The following is a 25,806-nucleotide window of genomic DNA, read 5'->3' on the forward strand; positions in this document are numbered from 1 at the left end:
CAGTGAAGGACGTGGGCACAGAGTACCAGCAGAGGTGAGGCCCGTGAAAGGAAAAGGCAGAGCGATGTGGCCGACTCTGGGAGGGAGGGCAGAGAGGATGGGCAAAGGGCAAGCGCGGATACCCATGTGGGGTGGAGGAGCGGATGGTGGCTGGAGGAAGTTCTCTCTGACTGAGTCTATTTCCTCAGTAAAATCAAAGCAAGATTAGCAGCCCTGAGGAAGGGCGGGGGAGGAGGTGCTGGGGACGACAAGAGAGAAGATGTCGAATGGTCCTTTAGAGGAGTGGAACCGAACGAGTCATTAAAATGATGGAGCCTGGACTTGAAGCTGCGGAAGGCGGGAAAGGACGGCACAGGGATGGGTGATGCAATCCATGAATAATTAACTCCCTGCGGGGGGCCAACTGCTGCGTTTGGAGTATTGACTTTCTCTTTAAAATTTCAGCCGTCGTATTTTTTTTCCCCCCAAGGGCACTGACTCTCCGATTCTCCTCCTCTTCCGTCCTCAATATTTCTGTCGTCGTTTTCACAGGTGGAATATCTTCTAACGTCTTCAAGGAGGTCAGTCGCGGTTTCTTTCAGCGTTACCTCTGCTGCCTGCGTGGCCCGCTTTGTGCGTTTCCTCTGCATTCGCGTTTCTGTTTTGGTCCCCGGCTTTCCTCCCACCGCGGCGGGTCCGGGCGGTCCCTTCAGGTTCTGGGGGAGAGGGAAGCGCTGATTGGTTGTCCTGCGAGCCGGTGCGGGGCCTGTGGCCGGGGGGTGGGGGGCGGGGAGGGCGGCCGGGAGCTGAGCCAGCTGCGGTCCTTCCTGGGCCGCTGGGCTCTTGCCGTCCCTCCGTCCCGGCCTTGGGAGGCGGGCGCCCGTGGCGGGACTGTGCGGGCCACGGGGGACCTGGTTTCTTGTTTTCTGGCCAGCCGGACGTTTTGGCATGCAATGCAGATGCTTTGTAGCTGGGCATTTGTCTGGGAGAGCGTTTGCGGTGACATCACAGGAACAGATTTTGTTTGGCCTGCCTCCCCGCCCACCCCCCGCCCTCCGCAGACTTCCTCGGGTGGGCAGGCACGCACCCAGCGGGAGCAGTCCAGGGCCTCCAGCCAGTGCTCACTTTGAAAGGCACGGGGTCGGAAGGGTGATTGAACATTAACCTTTGTGGCGGCAGTTTATCTGTCAGGGAGGCCTGGCGGCCGGAGGATTTGGATTTCCAAGCAGCTCCACGCACAGAGTGCTCTCCACCAAACACTGTATTTCGTGCTTCATTCGTGCCGCACCCCGGGGACGTTTCCGAAGAGAAAGGCAACTTCCAGCCCTTGGGAGTGACTGCCTCTCATTCTCACGTCCCAGCTCTTGGTGGTTCCTGCATTGAATTCTCACAACCTGTGATGTCGACATTAGTCTCCCATTTTTCAGATGAGGCAGTTGAGTCTTAGAGAGATGAAGTGACTTACCGATATCATCTAGAGAGGTGGGACAGAATTCGGCTTGGCCCTGATCTGCCTTCAAAGCCCAGGTACAATCTGTTATTCTACCAGAGCCATGCCCTCCAGGGATACTGGGTTTGCTGGGTGGGGAGAGGACAAGAGAACTAAGTAAAGCCGGAAGTGCAGAATCCAGGTGACCACTGAAAGCAAGGGAAAGCACCATGACTTACTTTGCTTGCTTGTTTCTGTGCCCTTTAGGGAAATATGTCCAGAGGAAGTTCATTTAACCTGGCCCTACAGGATGAGCAGGGAATTCCACAGGCCAACAATGGACATTTCAGGCCCTGGGATCAGAAGGTCCAAAGGGGAAGAGATTCTGGCATCCACAGAATGTAAAGAGGGAAGGCCCTTAGGGAGACCCCAGCCCTTCATTTTACTGAGGGAATAAATGGAGGCCCAGAGAGGGTACTTAATTATTTAAGATCGCGAAACGCAAGTGCCCAAATTGGGGCTGGAACCCCAGTACTCTGCCCTTTAATCTGTGGTCTGTCTTTATTAGTAATTTAGTAGTAAGACACAATGTAAGAGTTGTTCACACTTGTTCAGCACTTCCTAAACAAGTACTTTATATATATTCCTTTCTTTTAGTCCTTGGAACAACTCTATGAGGTAGACGGTATTTTACAAAGGAGAAAATTGAGACTGAAGGAAGTAACTTACTCAGGATCACACTGCAAGTCTGAGCCTGGAGCCCAGGCTCTTTCCTCTCTGCTCTAGTAGTGATAAGCAGATAAGGAAAGAAGGGTGTGACCAAAAAAAAAAAAACCCTTTTCAACGTATGTATTTTTATCTCCCTTATTCAGACGAGAAACTGAGCTTCAGAGACCGTCAGTGACTTGCCTAAGGTCACAGAGCAATAAAGTGGTGGAGGGGGCAGAGTTCTCTCTACTCCTATCACAGCCCCCACCTTGGAGAGAGAAGCAATCAAAGCCCCTTGTCTCTTGATCGTCTTTCACATCTTCCAGACAGCTCTGCCTTGGGATTGTCCTCTGCAGACCAAGTGGCTCTAGTCAAATCTTACTTCTCCAATGAGGAATTACCTATCCTAACAAGACAGGGACCTGGGTCTCCCCACTGCCAGTGTGGTGATTTTCTGCATTCCTCCTCACTTTCTCCTGCACAGCTTTGTCATCAGGGGATCTGGATCACATTATCCCCCAAAGACCAATGTGTGAGATGCTTTTAGCTCCAGGGTCCTTTGGAGAAGCCACTTGGTCAAGCCCCTTTGGTTTAAGTTTGCAGGATAAGCATCAAGGGGCAAAGCCCGGTCAGGACAGCGGCGCTGGAGGCATGGGGCCTGCTTGAACTTCGTTAGCACCTCTTAAATCTGGGTGAAGAGTGACGAGTAGACAGAATTATGAATTGGGGGTGGAAAAATGAGTCTCCCCAAATATTTCTGTGCACTAGTTACCCTCACTGACCGAGTGAATAAGCTGCATGAGAGTGCTCAAAATTAATTAGGTTTATCTGGCTTGTCTTCACTGCTAAATAAGGTGTCTCTGAGGGCTTGGCTTCCAGAAGGGATGTTTGGAAGATGGGTTTCCACTGTGGAAGGAAGCTCTGGACCAGATCCCAGGAGGTCTGGGGGGCTCGAGCCAGCTCTGCCAATGACTGACTGTGTGACCCTGGAAAAGGCAGTTCATCTCTCTAAGCCCATCGTTATTCATTCACTCATTCTGTCATTCCATACACATTTCTGGAAGCGCTACTGTGGGCCTGTCACTGTCTTAATGGTTGAGACAACTTCTAACAGGACAGCCTCTGCAGTGGGAGACCTCATAGCTTCTGGGGGAAAATGATCAAGGCCAGAGACTGGGAGTGGATTCTAAGCTGCTCTGGGATATGGGTAAATGCCCCGGGAAGAACTGATGTCAACAGGACCCTAGCCCTTATGGAAGCTCTGTGAACATTTGAAAAAGGCTCCTCCTTCTCTGGACAAATGTAACCTCATACCTGGATGTACAGCTTGGCAAGCAGAGCCCAAGCAGATCTTTGTGTCCCCAGTTGCCTCCTAGGCTGATCACTCTTGCCTGGTGAACAACTGGCTTATCTGAACACAGCAGCCCTGAATGTCAAGATTGAGATAGAAAGGTCCAGTAGAAGGAAAAGGTGGCAGAGACCATTTCAGGCTCAGAAAAGAGTGTGTATAAACCCCGCAGGCTAGAGAGAACGCTGCCTCCGCTTGGGGACTTGCCTGTGGTTCAGTGACTGGAAGGACGTGTGGGTGGTGTATTAATGGGGGGATCGAGGAGAGATGAGGTTGGGAAGATGGGCAGAGGCTGTTTCTTCACTTATGAAGCAAACAGTTAGTGGGCATCAGTCCAAGTGTAGTGCCATCAATACTAGGGAAATAGTGAACAAAATCAACCCAATCCCCTTCCCTGGAGGAATTCACATTCTAGTGAGATCCTAATGGGCCTCCAGTGTCTATGATGGCATCATGAGGCCATATTGATTTCTGACCCACCTCCCCTCTAGCACTGTATGAGCCCCCAACTGAGATAATGTGTGTAAAAGGCCTTTGAGAACTGGGAACTTCTGGATCATTCCAATGAATAATCACTTTTAATCTTGTTTTTTTTTTTTTCTTTTTTTTTGGCCGGACTGCGTGGCTTGCAGGATCTTAGTTCCCCGACCAGGGATTGAACCTGGGCCTGGCAGTGAAAGCACCAAGTCCTAACCACTGGACCACCAGGGAATTCTCAATCACTTTTAATCTTAATCTGAGTGACCAACACTTGTGCCCAGGAATTTAGGGGCCTGTTCCTGGCACCCACCTGATCCTACCTTCTGAGAAGAAGACACCTTTGGTCATGGTCCTGATGGGACAGGAAATGTGACGCCTTCCCTTGCTCTACTCTCAAGGCCCATCCTGACCAGGAAAGATCCAACCCTCTCTGGGTCAGCTGAGCAGGCTGGATGGCCTGTGACTTCCTGGGGCCTGTATAGGAATTCACTGGCTCATTCTCAGGCTATGAGCATCTGCTGTGGTCCAAGGCTGTTTCCCTTCTGGCTGAAGCACCGGTGTGGATGAGAGAGTCACTTAAAAATCACGAACAAAAGGGAAGCTCTGACTCTGGGGTAAGAGAGGGTTATCCCCGGGCTAGAAGCTGTGTCTGGCCTGATCAATAAATAGGTCTGATTCAGTGAAAGAGGCTGATTCCTAGGCCTGGGAACTTGTCCTCTTCCTCACTCTGTGGCTGTAGACAAGTCAATTCCCCTTTCTGGGCACTAGTTGCTTCCTCTATTAACCAGGAGGTTGAACTTATTCAAACTTGAACAACAGAGTCATTTGAATTCTTCTGTGGGACCTCAGTATATAAAACAGATAAAAGCAGTGATGCTGCGGTTAAGGCAAGTGTTGGGGCCTGGAGATCTGCTGATCTCATCTTGTCCTGCCTCATCCTCCCTGGACTTCTCCCGCTACCAGATATTGTCCTGGAGTCAGAGTGGAATTTGGTTTGAAAATGAATGGATTAGATCATTTTTCCTCTAACTTGGCTCCTCTGGCCCCTGGGTTCAGGGTAGGGGTGAGGGCAATTAAAACGTTTTGTGATAATTTTGTGTATCCATTGAAATGGTTATCCAGCCCTCTCCCCATTCCATATAAACATAATTTGGATTATCTACTTGACCCTCCCCCCATCTCCATTTCTATGTATAGATGTGAGATTTCAGTGGCCCCATTTGACTTTCTATTTATGACTATGGCAGCACCATGAATAAGTCTAAAATGTTTTCCATTTCACTTTCCGGGCAGTGTGTTTCCCAAATTGGACAATCTGTGATTTTTTTTTTCCTTAAAAAGGATGTATTTGTTAGAAGACAGTAGCATAAACAAGATAGGAATTTATTTCTCTCTCATATATGAAGTCCAGGTAGGCGGTCCAGGGATAAAATGATGGTTTCTTGAGCATCAGGACCCGAGCTCTTCCCGTCGTGTTGCTCTATAGTCCTCATCATGTGCCTGCCATCCTGTGATCCAAGATGGCAGCCCCAGTTCCTGGGGCTGAAATGCCAAGTGTGCATTTCATCCAAAAGGAAGGAGGCAAGGAGGAAAGGAGGAAAGGGGAGAGCCTACCATTTCTTTTTAAGGGCAGAAGTTACACACATCCCTTTTTTTTCACATCCACTACCTATAGTTTGATCATATGGCCACCCCTACCTTCAAGGGAGGCCAAGAAATCTCTTTAGTTGGGCAGTCTTGTGACCAACTAAAAATTCTATCATTATGCAAAAGAAGAGAACAGACAAATGGGCCAAATGGAAATCTCTGCCAAGAGTCTAGCCATTTCTCAAGCTTGAGACACATGAATTTCTACACTTTTTTTCTAGGTGTGAAATTCTGTGATGTGAGTAATATCTAAAAACTTCAACCTGGATAGGAGCTTAAGATTGCAGCTAATCCAGTCTCTTTCATCAAATGATGAAGATGTTATGGACCCATTTTACAGATAAGGCAACTTTGGGCCAGAGAGGTTAAGTGACCCACCCAGGGTTAACTTGGTCAGTAGCAGAGGGAGAAGTTAATCTTGTGGAGATAATCACAGGAGTGGTGGGATTCACTGGGCACCTGAGAGGGCTCTTTTCTCTGTGCTTCTTATTGCTGCTCCCATGATGTCCTGGCTCTTCAGACCATACCTTGCCATGGATTCTGTCATTTGGGGGATGAAGTGGAGTCTGACCCAGGAATTGGATGTCCTGAGAGAGTCTGAGCTTTGCAGTCACACAGAGCTGGCTTTCAGTCCTAGTTCTTCTTCTTATGACTCTGCTGCCTTGGGCAAGGCATTTTCTCTTGACCTTAGTTTCCTCTTGTTTAAACAGAAGATAATATCCATCTCCAAGTTTTCTTCCCACCCTTCCTTCTTCCTTCCACCTTCCCCCCCGCCCCCCGCCCCTTTTCCTCCTTTTTTTCACTCATAGAATGAATAAATAAAGGGAACTGGTCTGGGACTTAGTACTTAGAAGTGAAAACCTAAGGTAGTTTCCTTCCTTTCTTCCTTCTTCTTTCCTCTTCTCCTTTCATATTCTTTCTCTTGTTTCAGTTTCATGTAAGTTTAGATTTTTTCCCGTGAGGTTCAATAATCATAGGACCCAGAGGACTAAAAAAAAAATGTGGTAGTTGGTACACACCAGATTCTCTTCAGAAAATGTGGTGCCCAGAAATAGTTGCCCTGACTGGTGAACTTCTACTTCCCTTTAACATTTCTTTTTTTTTTTTTGGCTTGTTTTTTGAATCAGGCAAGGAGAACGATAGTACCTCTTGGGTTTCCCCCTCTGACACCTTACCGCTGGACCCTGATGTGGCTATTCCCTCCCTTCTTCTACGTGATTTCTGAACGCTTGAAAATGTTTATAAAATGTCATGCTTCCTGTGGGGTTTTCTCCCCCTTGTATTTAGCTCTGGTTTTCTATAAGCTTCTTGAGGACAGGGAATGGCCATCTGTGTATCCCCGCCTTTATGTGTTAGAGAAGTGAAAACTGAAGCCTGATTGGAGATGAACTTCCTCTAAGCAAGGACCCTGTGTTCTACTTCTTTGCCTTCATCCTAGCACCTATGAAGAACAAAGGAAGGAAAGAGGAATGGAGGGAAGGAGAAAGAAAGTAGGGCAAGGGGGAGGAAGGGAGAAGGTGGGAGATCAACATTTAAGCACGAAAAGTACCAGCTTTTAAGAAAATGTTATCTCACTTAATCTTGACAGTGCACGTGTGAGACAAATTGCAGAGGATGAGATTGAAGCCCAGGAAGGTGCAGTCACTTGTCCAAGCTCCCACAGCGCATGCAAAGCAGAATGAGAAACGGAAACAAGATCTGTGAAACTGAGGTGAGGCTCTTATTCTTGAACCACGAGTCAGAGTTACTGACACAGTCAAGTGTGAGAATTAAATGCACTGTGTAGGAGGCTAGGTCTGTCTCAAGGATTCCTTTTAACAATAGTAATAATGAAGCTCTGTGACCCTGACAAAGTAGCCGGTTGTCTTGGAGCCTCAGTTTCCCCATCTCTAATGAAGGGGGCCCTCTGTGAGTGTGGGGGTCCCTCTAGGCTCTTGAGGTGCTGAGATTCAGCCTCTCTCCCTGAATTCCTCAACCATCAGTGTGAGCCATTTAAAAACGATAGATTCTTCCAGCAGGAGCAATGCCTCTTTAGCTAGGTCAGACCAAGCAAACTTACTTGGGGTTTTTGAGGGGATTTCTCTTAATTGATTGGGGTGAGGAGTTCAGAGTTAAGTTGGAGGACTGGCTTTTCAGCTCCAAGCTGGAAGAGACTGGGGCCTGACATGATTTGAGGTTGCCTGCCCCCTCTTAGACGGCTGATTGGAGAACATTCTGCACCCAGCAACACTCCCTACTCCCTGGAGAGCACAAAGGGAGCTGATGGAAGCTATCTTGGTCCTGGAAGAAACGATGTCAAATTTCTGGGCCTTTCCTATTTTTACTCTCCCCATTGCCTGGTTGGTTTTCAGTGTTCTTTTGTTTTATTTATTTATTTATTTATTTATTTGTCTCTCTCTCTCTCTCTCTCTCTCTCTTTTTCTTTTCCTCTCTCCCTCCCTCTCCTCCTTCCCTCCCTCCCTCAACTTCCTTTCTTCCTTCTTTCCTTCCAGATGTATTCTTATTCTCCGTTTAAAAACATTTAAGACAATAAGAGATTTTGAATGGTAATGCTCTCCAGAGTCTAGCTATCAGTGATTTTTTACGTCTTCTGATCATTGGTATTTTCTGTCTCTTCCTTATTCATTTAACTAAGACTCATTAATAGTAGCAATAGTTACAATTGGGAGAACTTACCGAGCACCATTCTTTCAGGTCCCACAAGGCACTGCATTCTTTCACCCAACAAATATTTATGGACCCTCCACCCATTTCCAGGCACCATCTCGCAAGAGATTCAGCCACAACCAAGGCAGAGTCTCTTTTCCGGACGGAGCTTACATCGTAGTTGGAAACACAGACAATGAGCAAGTAAACAAATATTTAATGTATTTTCAGGTTATTTAATTACATCTTCAAAACAACCTCATGGCAGGTATTATAAGCCCAGTTTACACACACAGAAACACTGAAGTGTGGATAATGAAGTTACCTGCCCAAAGTCAGATGAGAAATTTGAATGTGCCCCGGCCTGTGGTCTTTGTAGGACCCAATGAAGCTTTTTATTGTTAGCCCAGAGGCAGTAAACTGTGAAGCTATGAAGCTGAAGCTCCAGGGCTCCTCACTTGCCTGAGCCCTTTTTCAAGTCACTTCGGACCTAACTTTTAATCCCTTCCTTAGTGAGGGCCCATCACATTTTATAAGCCTCGGGCTTCACAAAACCTGGACCAGGCTTCACCAACGTAAGGATTCAGAGACGATTCTAATTTTCCTCAAGAACTTAGAATCCAATGGAGGAGAAAGACATGAAAATAAAACATCATAATACATAGAGATGAGTGCTATAATGGAGGTGTTATGGACTAAATTGTGTCTGCCAGATTCATATGTTGAAGCTCTAACCCTCAATGTGCTTATATATAGGCAGAGGGCCTTTAGGGAGGCAATTAGGTTAAATGAAATCATAAGGGTGGGGCCCTCATCCCATAGCATTGGTGGCTTTGTAAGAAGAAGAAGAGACAGCAGAGAGCTCTCTCTTCCTACACACATGGAGCAAAGCCCACGTGAGCACACAGAGGGAAGGCAGCTGTCTGTAAGCCAGGAAGAGCACTCTCACCAGAAACTGAGATTGCTGGCACCTTGATCATGGACCTCTAGCCTCTAGAACTGTGAAGAAATAATTTTTTCTCATTTATGCCACCCAGTCTGTGGTATTTTGTTGTGGTATCCTGAGCAGACTTGAACAGGAGGCAGGTACAAGGCAGATGGATTTGAGGATGGGGGAAGCATTCCCGGCATAGGAAACAGCCTGAGTAAAGGTGTGGAGGCCTGAGATAGCACAGCATACCTGTAGAACCATAAATAATAACTGTACATACTCTGGTGGAGTACAAAGGCAGAGATAAACAGTGAAGGTGGGTGGGAGAAGGTGGCAACCATGTGAGATGCCATGCTTAAGACTGGATAGGTGTGGGAGTGCCCCTTGTTTGCCCTTGAGCAGGGCAGAATCAAAACCATCACGGTGGCAGGAGGAAGAAGATGGATGAGAGGGAGGGAGACTAGTTAGGCGACTAATGTAATAGTCCAGGTACGAAAGGGTGAGGCTATGAAGTAGGTCAGTGAGGTTGGAGAGAAGGAATATTTGGGAACTAGGAGGAGAGAATGGGAGAGAGAAGAGGAGCTAGAATCATACTCAGGTTTCTCATTTGAGTATCTGGGTGGATGGTGCTTGGAATATTTTGGCCACATGTAAAGTGACTTGAATATATACATAGATTTAATTTACTTATGAGGAAAAGGGTTTGGAATTCTTGCATGTCAAAGAAATTTTAGGTGGAAGTGTGCTATGGTCCTAGATCTGCAGGTTTGGTCAACTGGATGCTCTGATGTTTGGGAGCCAGCAGAGTGGGAATAGGGTGTCCAAGAGGCACGGGGAAGATCTGCAGGCAGGCTTCATTAGCAACATTATGCTTCCTAATAGAATGCTGGTTCTTTTTCTGTTTTGTTTGTTTTTTCTTTTTTCTTTTTTTTAATAAACCTGAAACTTGGGCCAAGAAAGTTACAATGTCTTGGAAGGAGTTGGGGTCAAATTTGGTAACTGCTTGGCTTGGGGCAAAGAGTCTGGTCGAGTCCTAGTCCTGACTTAACCTACCATGTGCCTTTGGGTGAATCATTTACTGTCTCTGGGCCTCAGTCTCACCTTTTCAAAAATGAACCACTTGGGTTAAATGATCTTTAAATTCCCTTTTAGCGCACATATTTTATGTATCAATGTTTAACCAACATTATGTAAAAAATGTACACAAATCAAGAGTTTGGGGAAGATTAGAGTTTTATTTCCAAGGACAATGCCTAATTCAGTCCTGAAATGACAAGCTTTAACTCCTACGTCATTTCATCTCACCCTGGATTCACAGACTCATAGAGGAGTCTAGAGAGAAGAGATTATTTAGATACCATCCAGTTCAGTTTCTTCGTTCCACATTTGAAGGGAGTGAGGAACAGGAAGAGCATCACCCAAGGTCATACAGCTGGTTAATAGCAGAGTCAGGAATTGAACCCAAGTCTCCTGATGAGGGCCATGAGGGGCGTATAACCACCAGCTTACTCTGTAGACTCTGATGTGAGTGGTACCCCTGGAATTATGGAGGCAGAGATCCTGCTTTTGACCCCCACTTCAGCACCCCTCTCATTCTATGTATCTAATTGTTTAAAATGCCTCCTCCACCCCCCTGGATACCTGGCACCCTCACTTCTTCCCTTTCACTTGCCAGCTGAAATTCTATTCATCCTTTAATACTCAGTACAAATGTCACCTCCATGGTCCCCTTTCTTCCCTTTGTACGTACCTTTATGGCCATATATACATAACACATTGCATGGGAATGGTTTCTTACTTATCTCTCTACTGCTAGCCCAAAAGGTTGGGAACCATGTCTTATTCATCTCTGTGCTTCTAACATCTATCTAGCCCAGGTGTTCAACTAATGTCCATGGAATGAATGAATACAATGGATAAATGATAGCATGAGTATAAACTGAGGTCTGCTGGAGAATATAGAATCAAACAGAAAAGGCTTAGGAAGCCATGTCCCATGAGGTGTAAATGAGGCTAGGATTTTCCTCTCATCTGGTGATTTCTTGGACCTACAGGTCATCACCCTCATTAAGGACAGCTCTGCTAAGCTATAAGCAGGAAATGCCTTGGTATCAGGCCCGATGGCCCATATTGAAGACATAATCCTTTGGCCCGTGACTCACCAATGGATTCCAGAAGGCTCAGTGTGGGTGGCCTTCCTCAATCAATCAATGGTTGGGCGTCCCAGCTTGTGATTGGATCCAAGCCACCCAAGCGTATAGGTCTCTTAGATGCAGGCTGTATGGAGACCTCTGGCCACCAGGCCTGTGTAAGTTGTAGCCACCCACCAGGAGATGCAGAGAAGCATCCATAAAATCCAGCTTTTATGACCACTGACACCCCCTTGAGCATGGTTAATATGATTATTTAACATTTATGAGACACCCTCCGTGCAGTGGGGCTAAGGGAAAGCCAATTTGGCAGCCTCAACACAAATGGATATTTCTATGTAACCCCACGAAGGTGATCCCTCCTACCCAGATTAGTTCATTTGCAACTATATTCAGGAGCTCATATAGGCCAGGGCAAAATTCAATGCATTCTGTAAAACATCAATCTAGGCATTAACCCAGGGGAACTTCAGTTAACCAAAACCCAGCAAAGGAAAACCCTCAGTTAATTGGATATTGATTTTTGCACTTCTACTGATTTGTTCTATGAGTGATGTTGACTTGCAAAGTATTTTGTTCAGCCTTTCTCATTCAATAAAATATATGAGCTCCTGACTTTATGCCAGACCCTGTGTCTGCTCTCTGCACTGTAGAAATAAATAGACAGCCTGTGCCCCCAGACAACTCAATCTTGGGGGGAAGAGAGGCATGGCAATAAAAATATAGTCTTACAGGTGATGTGTAAGAGCCAAGTTCACAGAAGAGTAGAGGCCTAGAGGAAGGAGTGGTCAACAGGTTAGGCAAGCTTTATAGGAGGAAAAGCTTAAGATGGCATTTGATTGGTGATGACAGTTTCAGGATAGGTGGATATGGACCTTACAGGAAGAGGAAATGAATGAACAAAGGTACCGGAAGGTGAGATGCCATAGGATATTCAGGGAACGCTAAGCCATGCGGACAGGCTGGAATCTATGGTGTGAGGGGATGAGGTGGGAAATCTAGGCAAGGGCTAGATTATAAAGGGCTTTGCCCATCGTTTAAGAAGTGACTGCTGCGTTTGGAAGCACTGGTCATCCCCTTCTCGGAATGCTCTCCTCCCTTGGTCTGGGTGACATCACATTCTGACGGAGTAGCTCCTACCTCTTTGGCCATGCCCCCTCTGTTATTTACATGGAACTATCTTTCTCTGCCCATTTTTTTTTTTTTTAACATCTTTATTGGAGTGTAGTTACTTTACAATGGTGTGTTAGTTTCTGCTGTAGAACAAAGTGAATCAGCTATACATATACATATATCCCCATATCTCCTCCCTCTTGCGTCTCCCTCCCACCCTCCCTATCCCACCACTCTAGGTGGTCACAAAGCACGACTCTGCCCATGTTTTAATGCCAGTGTTCCTCCCCTGTTTTTTTCTCACTCTAGACCCTTCTCTGAGCAATTTTCCCACTGCAGTGATTCCCCAAATGCAGATAAGTTCTTTCCTGAACTCCAGATGTATACATAGATCTAACTGCCTAGTGGACGTCTCTACCCAGTGGGGGTAGCCCTTTGTTCTCTAAACCTTCATTCTTCATTTCCAATCTTATGAAAAGCATCAATATCCAGCCCCTTGTTGTAGCCTCTGACCTGGAACTCTCCTGGACTCCTTACTTTCCTTCATAAGTCACATCAAGTCCATCAACCATTCATTCATTCAGCCCCTAGACATTTATGGAGTTCTGACTTTTTATCAGAGCTTTAACCAGCAGCTGGTGATGTGGAGATAAGTAAAACAGAACCCTGGCCCCTGAGGAGGAGTCAGAAGAAAGGGGCATGAACAGGTGGCTGTCACTCTGGGAGCACAGTGTAGCAAGAGGGGGCTGTGGGAGTATGGAGAAGGCACCTGCCCCAGCTGGGTGGCTGGCCTGGTGTGAGGGAGAAGTGGCAAAACTTCCTCCAGGAGATGATTACCTGTGCCGGCCCTCAAAGAATGAGTAGCAGTAAGGCCGGGCAATAGCGAGTGGGAGATGGTGAGGGAAGAGAGTCATTCCAGGAAAAGGGAATAACATGAGGAAATGAATGGAGATGTAAATGGCACAGTGTGCCTGTAACTACAAGCAGTTGAGAGCTACCGGAGAGAAAAATGGGAGGTGGTAGGAGAGGAGGAGGTGAGGTTGGTTATAGTTACGCGGGGCCTCGTGTCCCCTGATGAAGAGTCCGGATGTATCTCAAGGGAAACAGGAACCCGGCATTTGGAGCAGGGGTCTGACCTGATCAGGTTAATTGTGCAGGAAGATCACGCCAACAGATGGGGTAGGTTGTCAGGGGAGGGAGGGCCTGCTCCAATAAGAATACCAATGCAAGAGGTGATGAGGCCAGACCTGGGGTAGGTGCTCCAGGAATGGGGAGGGAGTGCTCCTGGGGAGATGTGTCTCAAGTAAGGTCAGCTGCCTTTGTTCATCATTTGACTATGGGAATGATCCAAGGATGGAATGAAGGGACTGAGTTTTTTCCACCTGAATGAGAGGTGGATATTGTTGGTGTATTTGAGAACACAGGGGTGGAAGCAGGCTTCCTGGGGTAAGAAGAGCCTTCAGTTTTAGACCACTTTTGAGATGTTATACCCCAAAATGCTTTGTAAGCTTGATTCTCTTCACATGGCGGACTGGGGCTGCCTGCAGCTCCTGGATCTGACCTTGACCTCTCTGGGTTGAATCCATAACTTTGAACTGGGCACAGAGGCCCAGAACAGAGCAGAGAGCTGCTGGGAAATATGGATGGTGGGAGTGAAGTCACCAGTCACCTTTGCTGACCCACAGGCTGCTGGCTGCAGCGGGACTCCTGCTCCCCGCCATTTCCCGCTAGGAATGTGGAGCCATTGGAGAGATACAACCACCCTCCATCCACACCAGCAAGGGGGAAACTTCTTGAACCCTGTCCGTCCCTCCCTCCGTGCCCCTCCACCTCCACGTGTTTCTCATTAAAGGGCTGACGGAGGGGCTGCTGTGGTTCGTGGATTTATCATTACTCTGTCCTCCTCCAACTTAATCCTCCAGAAAATCTTACGGTCTTAAAGGGAAAGGGGCTTTGACGAAGAGCGTGCGGTTCTCAGGGAAAAGCGGGTTTTAGGGTTCTGTCTAGATAATTGTTTCCTCTTCTCTTTCTTTGTTTTGCGTTTTGTTCATTTTGTTTTAAAGGACAGGTGTTTCCTGTTGTCTTTGGACAGAGTAGCATCTCTCTGGTATTTTCTTAGAGCGAGTGAAATGGGGTCAGCCTGAGGGAAGGATGGTGAGCATAGGGGTTGCCAGCCCTGAGCCACTCCTTCCTTGTCTGTAAGAGGCTGGCCTAGATGAAGTCTGAGTCCTCTTAGGTCCAAGAATCTAAGATATGGTTCCGAGGGTCAGTGAGGTGGGGTGGCAGCACCATGAATAGAAAAAGCAGGGAGCTGGGAGTCCTCGCTCTATTTGCCGGCTGTTGAGACCCCGGGCAATTCAGCTCACCTCCCTGAATTAGGATTTTCCTATCCGTCAAATAAAGATAATTATCCTATTTGGGTACTTTCAGGCTGTTGTGAGGAACAAATGGAAATGTCAGAGGGTAAAATATGTAAAGGACTGTGCACGTCAAGGAACTTGGGCCCAACTGGTGACTTTGATCAGCCAGCTCCTTTGACAATTTGAATTGGGCCAGTTGAATTGTGGCCTAGAATGTGGTCAGTGGGAATAGTGTGAATAGCCAGTATCCCTCCTCAGTGAGACCCAAATTTCCTCATCAGTACCATGAGTACAATAATAACTATCCCACAAGGTTGTAGTGAGGAATAAATAATGTAATTCCATTCACCTCTTCTTCTATCCACCCATCTGTCCATCAGTCCATCCATCCATCCATCCATCCATCCAACCATCCATCCATCCATCCATCCATCCATCCATCCATCCATCCACTAAACTTTATTGCACACCTGTTGTTCACCAGTTTCTGTGCTGACCTCTGGGTACCCAGAAATGAATAGGACATAATCCTGTCCTCTGTGAAAGCACAATCTAGGTACAGAGACATAAAACTAACCAAAAAACTTATAAAACAAAGAGTTCAGGGACACACATGTACTCCAGGTGTTTGGGAGCCCAGCATTTAGCTTAGTCTGTGGGTCAGCAAAGTCTCCTTGGAAGAGATGGCATCTGAGCTGAGACTAGAAGGATGAATCAGCCAGGTACTGGGAGGGTTGGGAGAGGGCACAGGCGAGGTAGACCACCGTCCAGACAAAGGGACCAACGTGGAATATTCTTTTTTCATAACTTTTCATGGCTTATTCCTCACTTCTTTCAGGCCTCTGCTCAAAATGTCCCCTCCTCACAGGCATTTTCTCTGAGCACTTTGGTCACTCTCTATCCCTTTGTCCTGCTTTAGTTTCATTTACATCACTTATCATGACCTGAAGTCATAGTATATTTATTTTTGTGTACTTAGAGTCTGTCTTCTCTGTTGGAAGGTAAGCTCAATGTGGGCAGGGACCTCACCTGTCTTGTTCAGTGCCAGATCCCCATCCCTTCAGGTCTGATGCTGTATTAGTAACAAGGTACTATAGGCTGGGTGGCTAAAGCAACAGAAATTTATTTTCTCATGTTTCTGGAGGCTAGAAATCTGAGATCAAGGGGTCAGCAGGGTTGGTTCCTTCTGAGGTTCTTCTGAGGAAGAATTTGTTCTGTGTCTTTCTCCTAGCTGCTGGTGGTTTGCATCAATCTTTGGTGTTCCTTGTTTTGTAGACACATCACCTTGCTCTCTGCTTTCATCTTCAAGTGGCATTACCCCCGTGTGTGTGTGTGTGTGCCTGTGTCCAAATTTTCTCTTTTTATAAGGACACAATTCCCTGTATTCCAGTGTGACCTCATATTAACTAATTACATCTTCAATGACCCTATTTCCAATTCAGTTCACATTCGGAAGTACTGGAGGTTAGGACTTTAAGATATGAATTTTGGGGGGACACAATTCCATCCAAAAAACACACATAGTAGATAGTCGGGATATATTTGTTGAATGAAGGAATGCATGGATAAAGGCACAGAGGCAGGGATTAGCATGGTGCCTCTGGGGAACTCTGGGTTGCTTGGGATTCTTGGAGCTTCAAGGGCAAGGCAGGGCCTGGTAAGAGCTGACACCCAGGAGGTATATGTACCTCTTCTTTAGCACATGGGAAGCACCCAATCAGAGGTAGATGCTACGATTTTAATTTCTACTGGTTGTTAGGTGGATGCATTGCTATCTCCGTGGCAATGCATCCTTGCTTCTGATGTATCGCAGTTCACAGCATGGCAGAGCTGAGTGTTAGCAATCTGGGCCAACACCATCCTGTTTACCAAGAACCATATGCGCACCAGCTTACTCAGCAGGTCCCAGAGGCCCATGTCTTATACGAGGCCCTCTAACCTGGTCATCTTTTCTTTACATCCCAACAATGGGCTGCATTCTGCCCTCTGATAAACAGCCTATCATTCATGACCTGAGATCAGTAATGGTTACAGGGGTTCTGGTACATTTCCTTTAGGGTCATAACCACTGAGACACAATTTCTGATTAATCAACCCTTGTGATACAGCATGGGCAGGGTAACAGAACATAAATAGCAAAGGAAACCAAGATTAATGTGCAAATGTCCCTGAGATAGCAGGATAGGAAGTTGGGAAAGAGCCAAGAGGGCTTCTTGGATAATAAGCTGGAGTCAGATGGCTGTAACCTCAGAACGGAGTGAAAAGGGCTCTGGTTTTGATTGCCTGTCATGAATCCAACCTCTGCCACCTATGAGCTCTGGGATCTGGGGTAAGTCATCCTCCCACGGTGAACCTCAGTTTCCCCAGCTCAAAAGTGGGGATCGTATGACCTGCGTCATTGTGAAAATGCGAGAGAATGCATGAGAGTTTAACAGAGACTGTGGCGTTTAACAAGAGCTCAGTGCATGGTAGCAACAATAATATCGCACACAAATTTAGCACTTATGATGGGCAAGGCATCATTCTAAGTGATCTAACCCCATGAGGTGGGTACGATCGTAAAACTCACTTTGCTGTTGGGAAAACTGAGGTTCAGATGGTTTAAGTAAATGCCCAAGGTCACACAGCTACTAAGTGGTGCAGCTGAGATTCACACTCACGCAGTTTTTCCTAGAGCCCCTGCTTTTAATGATTATGCCGTGTTAACTGTTGGCCTAATTATAATTGACGTTAATATTCTTTAGCTATATGATGAGAATTTGGGGCATTTTCAATCAAGAAAACTGGAGGTAAGATAAATAACAAAAGTTATTAAACGATTCCCATGTGCCAGGCAAAAAAATACTTATCTCAATTAACCCTCACGCGCAGGCTGGAGAAGATGTATTATCACCTGCATTTTAGAAATAAGGAAATCATGACTCAGAATTATTATGCAGCTAAGATTCAAACCAAGTCCATCTGGGTTCAAAGCCCAAGCTCTTTCTACCACACCAGCTGCCTCCGGGAAATTGATTGGAGATACATTGGAGGGGCTGCATGACATCCAGAGCCCTGTCCCTAAGGGGTGACTAAAACATGGGAGGCCCTTTCTGACTTGCGTCAGAGCTGAGTTAGTAAGGAAGACCATTTACAGGTTCACGGGACACTGGGTCCAAAATGAGTAAGAAGTCAGACTCCCAAAGGAAGTTAAGAGGGCAATAGGAAAAATACTGCTGGGTCTTGATGGTCCATGAAAGCGCAGAGGAAACGTCAGCAAGTAAGGAAGATGGATAGGAGAGCTTATATTTAAAACTGACTGGAGGTAAGGAAGGAAGCGATCAACCCTAATTTTAGAAAGCCTTAGACTCTGAGGCTCCTAAGGTTTGAGACTGGGAACTCGGGTGAGGATTATTTGCCATTCATCATCCATTGGCCTCTGGAGGAGGAGCTGGGGCTGATTCAACCTGGAGATATCCTCCAGTGGGGTAGAAACAGGATGAGCTTTGAAGTCAGGGAGATCTCGTGTTGAGCTACATTTGGTCAACACTAGAGGTGAGGTGGGAACGGCATTACCAGCTGTCGTCACCAGGGTCTCAATTAAAGATCTGGTTTATTCAAGTATCTGAAAACCTTCTACAATGAAAACTGTTATTAGATGCTGCTTGTACTGTGCTATGGAGCACGCGTATACTGCCATACTGTCTTCAGAAGACTTGAAATGCCAGTGATGGTTTAAAAACTGTACACCTGATGGAGAAGGAAGACGATGTAATGTTTCATCTGGATCCAGAGGTGCATCCAACTAAAGGACTGCTCCAACTGGCAAACAGGTGTTTCATGTTGGTATCCAAGAAGAAGTGGTTGATAATGGACAGTTCAGAAATGCTTCCCCAAAAGGTGGATGGTTCTTTAAAAAGTTTCAGGTCACAGCCCTTGCAGAAAACACTGACACCCAACACACTGATTCTTGGTCCAGGAAACACGGGTCTTCCACGTATTAAAAAAAAGAAAAACAAAAAACTTATTTCGTCTCTCTGTGGCTTGGCTTCCTCGTCTATGAAATGGGACGGTAGTATCTGCCTGCCACAGTTTTTGTTAAAGATTGAATGAGAAAGATGGAAAGGGCCTAATAAACTGCCTGGCCCATGGTGGGCACTCAATTGATGTTCATTGGGTGAATCTCATGGGGAGGTGAAATGTTTGTAAAAGGAAGTCTTCACTGAATCACGATAAGAGTATCATCAGTAGATTCTAATTTCTTTAGATCAGAGGAGGTTTCCATGTCTTCTGTGTTCTGTTTTTGGCCTTTCCCTTATTCAATGCCTACTATGCTCTGAAGGCTCTAAGAACGCTTAATAACTGCATGAGTATAAATGCATATACTCAAACCCTGGCATAAAGTATTGTTGCTAATTACATAATGCACACTGAAGTTTACATTATAGGACGTTAACGCCGTTAGCTCTTTTTTCTTCAAAACTGAGGTATATTTACATTTCTTTTTCCTGATTTCAAAAATAATGTAAAAGTTGGTTGAAAATAATTCTGTTAATTCAGGATGATGTGGAGTAGCAAGTAAAAGAATTCTCTCTAATTTGACTTCCCAGACATAACCATTTTTTGTTATGTGTATGTGCTTACAGACTTTATTCTGTATGCATATAAACCTGTATGTTGCATTGTATGTACACACACAGACACAGACACAGACACACACACACACACACACACAAACCTTAGTGCAGAATCTTGATCTCTAGCTGAGCACATTGCCACCCAGAATAAAGACTACATTGCTCAGCCTCTGTTCCAGCAATGTGTGTGCAGGGGGCTAAGTTCTAGCCAATAGCATATAAGCAGACAGGTTGTGCAGCACCAAGAAGGTTGCTTAAGAGAGGCTGATGGAGATGGGAGGTGTGTCTTTTCAGCCTTTTTTCCTGCCTCCTTCTGACCTACAAAACAGATGTGAAGGTAAAGTTTCAGCAGTCATCTTAGGCTGTGAGGGAACTCTGAGGCTGGAAGCCACACATTGGGGACCAGAAGAGGGTAGCTGAGGCATTGATAACTTAAAGGAATAGCCATACCATTCCCATCGTCCTTCTCCAGGTCTTCTTAACATTGGAGAATACCTCCCTGTGATTTTAAGCCACTGTGATGAGGTCTTCTGTTACTGGTGCCTGGACACTAAGTATCTAAATGATACACAGTTCTTCCCCACCCCTTCTGCTTAACTTTATATTATATATATTTTCCCCTGTCAATGCAAAAACAAATCTACTATGTTCTTTTTCATGACTACATAAATATTCCATTGTAAGGATTTATTGTTAATTTTCTCAATTCCTCATTGATAAAACTCCTAAGTTCTTAATTTTTGAAAATGATAAACTGTGTGGAACATAAATCTTTGTGCACAAAGATTTGTGCATTTTAGTATTTTCTTAGGATAGGAAGAGGAATTTTAGGGCTAAAAGAGATGTGCATTTTAAATTGGTAATTTAATAACATTGATAAATTGTGCATTGTAATTGATATGTATTGCCAAATTGTCTCTAGAAAGGTTGTTTCAAGCTATACTTCTGCAGGTAGAATTTTAAAAAAAAATGTGTCGTGAGATTTTTCATACATGCGAGGCACAAAGAGGAACATACAAAAATCTACATACATACTATTCTGTTTAAGAAGTAGAACATTTCCACAACGGCCTGAAGTGTCCTGTGTATCTCATTCCAATGGGACCATCCAACTCTTCTTACCTAGTGGGCTAGTGTCTCTCCTGATCTTTCAACACCCCTTGAGGCAAATGGGTGAATCTGTAGGATTCTTTTACTTGCAAGCCATGGACACTCTCCCCCACTCAAAAAGAATGCATTGGTGCATACAATTTAAATGTCTGGGGTAGAACTTGTTGGAGGGAGGGGTCAAAGGATGTCATCAGGACCCCATCTCTCTTCCTCTTTCAGACCTCCTTTCCTCCACGCTGGCAAGATGGCGGCCAGCACTGCCAGGCCTGCATTCTTCAGGTTCACATCCTGAACCTGCAGGAAAAAATAGTGCATCTTCCCAGTAGCTCCCACGTAAGACCTGGATTCATTCCAATTAGATTAACCAGAGTGCTGTGCCCATCCTGAATATATCTAGCTCCCATTATGGATTTGTCATCTGGAACCTCTCAAACCCTTCTGATGTTCATTTATATTTTCTGCCTGAGATGGGATAGCAAACCCCGGGGTTAAATACATTTTTGGTAATGTGGTCCCTGGCAGAGGATACAAGGATAAGCAACGCTAACATTTACTGAGTGCTATAATGTGCTGGGCCCTTATCTCATTCATCTGCAAGGTGGGTATGATGTCCGTTTTGTAAAATGGAGAAAATAGTGGCTTAGAGAAGATGAATGGCTGCCCTGAGCTCACACAGCTTGTGTGTTGGGACTGGGGTCTAACCCCAGGGTTCTCTCATTCCAGCGTCCAGTGGAAACACGGCCAGGACATGCTGTCTCTCTTGCAATAGGCATGCATTCACCTCACAAGGCTGATGTAAACTGAAGCACTTCACAAACATTAGTGCATTGAACTCATTGTGATGTCCTAAATTTACCTCCTTCAAGCCCCCTGGGGGAGGGAAGGAGACAGCTTGGTAATTGGCCTGGTAATTCTGAGTAAACAGATTAAGTAAGGGCTGAGAGAGACAAGTTATTTCCTGAGCTATTTTTTTCTTTATTTCTACAAGTAAGTTTTCAGGGGATATCTACAACTGTTTAGAATTTTGAGAATCATATAAAACACTTATAGTAAAGATTTACTCTGGGCATGCTGAGCGGACCCTACAAGGTATGATGGAAAGAAGCAGGATTCAGGCTAGACGGGTGGGGTTTCCAGCCTGCTTCTGGCTGTTGCTGGCCCCACTATGTAACGTGGAGCTGGTCCCATCTGCTTGATGACCTCGGTTTCCCCACTGGTTCAACACGGGCTTTGGATAAAGACATGCCCATCCTACAGCTTTTCATCTGTAGAATAGCTGTGGGGTAAGGGTGATTAGGAGCTGCTGGTAACCCCGGGCTAACCAAGTGTTATCCGTGAGTGTCTCAGGAAGAAAAGAAAATATCTTCCATTGGCTGTAGGGCAACCTTCTTGTGGGCTGAGGAGGAGCTGAGGAATGGGACCCTAGGGGTTTTCCTGCTTCTGGGAATATTTGGCTTTGGTTATTCCCCAGCCAAAAGCTTCATGACCCCTGCAAGGAGTCACTTGGAGTACCTGACCAAGCTCCAGTTTGAATGTGAGGAATATAGGTCATTAGCAAGAGACTTTAATGTCCCGTAAACTGGCTTCCTGGAGGGGAGAGCTCACCACAGCATAATCAAGCTGTTAGCCAGAAGCTCAGCCTATTTCCAGCCAGGGGCACACAGAGGTTCTGGAGGAGGGGCAGTGTCAGGAGGCGGGAGGAGCACTGGACTGGGGGTCAGGGGCTCTAGTCCAGACTCTGCCACTGAACTGGGCAAGTCACTCCCTCTCCTTGGGGCTCATTTTCTTCATTTTCAAGATGAGAGGTGGTTATGGATGTGCTTTGGGACTTTCCAGCTCAGACAAAAACCACACGAGGAAATGAAGTGAACAGATTATGGCACCACCTTGCCTGGGTTCTGTGGCAGCCTTGCTACTCACTGTCTTTTTGTCCTTAGGTCATTTATTTAAACTTGCTGTGCCTCAGTTTTCTCATCTGTAAAATGGGAATACTCAGGGTTCACACCCCATGGAGTTTTGTGATGATTCAAGGTAAAGCCCTTCAGGTAGTGCCTGGATAAAGTAAGCACCCTCCACGTATAAACCCTCACAGTGATCATCACCCACTCCATAGCAGGCGGCACCCTCTGTTTGGCGACTTGGGGGAGCAGACCTTCTGGGGTTGGGACCTCAGGCCTGGAAAGCTCTGGCAATGCATGAGGCTTCCTGTGGCAGTGGGAAGATGCCTTTATACTCAACTCTGTCTACTGGGGACTCTACGGGGGAGGATGCCCCTCAGCAAGGAAACCCCTGGGAGGTCAACATGTAAGACTTGGAGGTCTCCTGCCAGGAAGAGGGGAAGGCAAGAGAAAGGAGAGAGAGAGGAGGTGGAAAGATAGGACCAGGCCGACTTGGGTTCAAGTCCTGGCTATGCAGTGTCCTTGCTGTGGGAGCCTTGAACGAGTCTCTGGATTCATCTGAACTTCACGTTGCACTTCTGTAAGATGAGAGCACGGTGCCCAGGCCGCAGATCTGTGCAGCGTGTGAAAGAAACAGCAGGGTGAGAACATCTGGCCTGGTGGCAGCTACACCAGGGATGCTCAACAGGTATCAGTCGAACGTGAATCAGAGGCATGGAGGACGCAGCCTGTGACAGCACCAGGGTGCTTGGAGAGGAGGTGGTGGTGTGTGCATGTGCCTGTGCAGGTGTGGCACAGTGGAGGTGGGGGGAGGGAGAGGAAAGGTCTGCCTCTTACCTTGTGACCTGTCCAGGTCTCTTCATCCTAAACACCCCTGCCGTGGTTCCTGGCCACACGCCTCCCACCGAACACTGGCTGCAGCCTCTTAACTGGCCTCTCTGCCTCTGGTCTCACACGCTGCATATTCTCCTTCACCTTGTGATCAGAGTCATCATTCCAAAATGGAGATCTAGTGTCACTCCTTGGTTCCTCGCTGTCCTCAGCATAAGTAACAAAGCCCTGGGCCAGGATGTCTTCTGACTGTCCCCTGCAAGGCCACCATCCTCCCTTCTCCTCCTAGGACCCTGACCCCCAACGGGCCCACCATGTTCATGTTCCTAGCTGGGTTCAGCCAATGAAGCCCCGGGAGATGGGAGGGAAGGAGGAGAGCGGTCAGAGCACCGACCTCCTGCTTCCCTCCTGCAGGTTCCCGGGGGAGGTTTGTTTCCCTCTGCCAAAGGCCACAGCTCCTGTCACTGTCTTCCCTGTACCCTGCCTGCTCTGGCCCCCTCAGGCTTCAGGGTGGCACCGGCTACTAGCCCATGAGCACTGCAGCATCCATTATCAATTTTCCTGCTCCCTGGCCACACTTTGTGTAAAGTTTCTTACACTTTTCTTAAGTCACTCAAGTGAATGTGCTGTCTCTTTCCTGCTGTGACCCTGCCTGATACATACTGCTTACAAGGCCCTATATGCTCTGCCCCAGCTGGTCTCACCCCTGCACCCGATGTGCCCACTTCTCCCTATTAGTCACACTGACCAGCCTCTTTCTCACCCCAGAGCTTTCCCACAGTTGGAGTTTCCGCCAGGATCACTTTGTTACTCTGTACCTGCTTCCTCCAAGAAGCCCTCCTTGATAACCCCAGGCTCAGTCGGAGCCCCTCCTCTAGCTCCACAGGTCCGTTTGTACTCCTCACATCACCACAGCATGAATCATGATACTGCAGTTGCCTGCTTACCTGTCTTTCTTTCCTACCAGATGTGGTAGGTAGATATGTGGACCCCATATCTTGCTGGTGGAGAGTAAGTAGAGGTTAAGGGCACAGACTCTGGAGCTGTCCCTCCTGGGTTCATTTCCAGATCTCCACTTCTCAGCTGTGTCTGTGGAGCCTTAAGCAAGTCACTTAACCTCTGAACAGTTACCGCATCTGTAAAATGGGGATATAGAAAATATTTACCTTTAGGGTTGTTGTGAGGATTACATTAGTTAATATATGTAAAACTGAGTATTTTTGTAATTCCGTATATTAACTAAGTTTGTATATATATAACTGTTAATATTAACTCATATATGTCATACTTAGTTTTACATATGTTAACTTAGTTAATATAAGGAACTTAATGTATGGAGCTATTAACTAATTTGGTTAATAACTGGTACCCAGAAAACATTAGGTTTTTTAAAAAATTTTCTGGCCATGCCATGCAGCATGTGGGATCTTAGGTCCCCAACCAGGGATCGAACCCACACCCCCCTGCAGTGGAAATGTGGAGTGTTAACCACTGGACCGCCAGGGACGTCCCAACATTAGGTATTATGGTCAGCTGGTGACACAAAGTGTATGCTCACTGACGATAAATGGATTCTATGTGACAGGTGTGTCATTGCACAATACTGTACTTTCCCGTTTAGTTTTCACGGCAGGCTTGGGAGGAAGAGAGTCTAGAAATTCTTTTTTTTTTTTTTTAAACATCTTTATTGGAATATAATTGCTTTGCAATGGTGTGTTAGTTTCTGCTTTATAACAAAGTGAATCAGCTATACATATACATATATCCCCATATATCCTCCCTCTTGCGTCTCCCTCCCACCCTCCCTATCCCACCCCTCTAGGTGGACACAAGGTACCAAGCTGATCTCCCTGTGCTATGTGGCTGCTTCCCACTAGCTATCTATTTTGCATCTGGTAGTATTTATAAGAAGTCCATGCCACTCTCTCACTCTGTCCCAGCTTACCCTTCCCCCTCCCCGTGTCCTTAAGTCCATTCTCTACGTTTGCGTCTTTATTCCTGTCCTGCCCCTAGATTCTTCAGAATCATTTTTTTTTTTTTTTAGATTCCCTACATATGTGTTAGCATACGGGAGAGTCTAGAAATTCTATCCCTACTTTACAATGAGGACACTGAATTTGGGCGGACTTGCCCAGGGATCCACAACTGACACAGAGCCGAGGGGCAGTGGAGCCGGGATGTGGAGGCCCCTGTCTGGGCACCGTCGCCCTCGGCTGCCCCAGGGAGTGAGGTCTGTGTGCTTCAGCTCTGGCTGGGTCTGTTCTGGGAGGGGGGAGCTGCAGAGCGAGTGGAATCCAGGGGCTTTAGAGGCCTCAGCTTTGGTCACTTTCCCTGAAAGTCTCTGAGTCACCTTTGGGGTTTTCCAGGCTATAAGCTCCTGAAGGGTTGAAAAAAAAGCCCAACGTGTCGCAAGTTCTGAAACCAACTTGCAAGTACAAGTTCTGCTGGCCCAGACATCCATCTGAGGAATACAGGATGGAAAGGGAGAGCCCCAGGCAGGGATACCAGAGGGGAAATGAGCCTTTAATGTGCCAATGAAGAGTGACAATAGTAATTCACC

General features: G+C 46.4%; 1 long non-coding RNA gene across 13 annotated transcripts in view; it reads left to right on the forward strand.

Annotated features, from left to right (window-relative positions):
• Positions 1–299: 299 nt before the first annotated feature.
• Positions 300–25,806, forward strand: part of LOC309638782 — a 390,227-nt gene continuing 364,720 nt past the window's right edge. For 8 of the 13 annotated variants that reach the window (XR_014251274.1, XR_014251275.1, XR_014251276.1 and 5 more), the window contains exons 1-2: positions 1,516–4,558; positions 7,180–7,302. This is a non-coding gene — a long non-coding RNA (uncharacterized lncRNA). The other 5 variants (XR_014251270.1, XR_014251282.1, XR_014251271.1 and 2 more) reach the window with 5 other exon arrangements.

The sequence above is a fragment of the Balaenoptera physalus genome (genome assembly GCF_965194825.1).
Source record: "Balaenoptera physalus genome assembly, chromosome: 1".
Classification (NCBI taxonomy): Eukaryota; Metazoa; Chordata; class Mammalia; order Artiodactyla; family Balaenopteridae; genus Balaenoptera; species Balaenoptera physalus.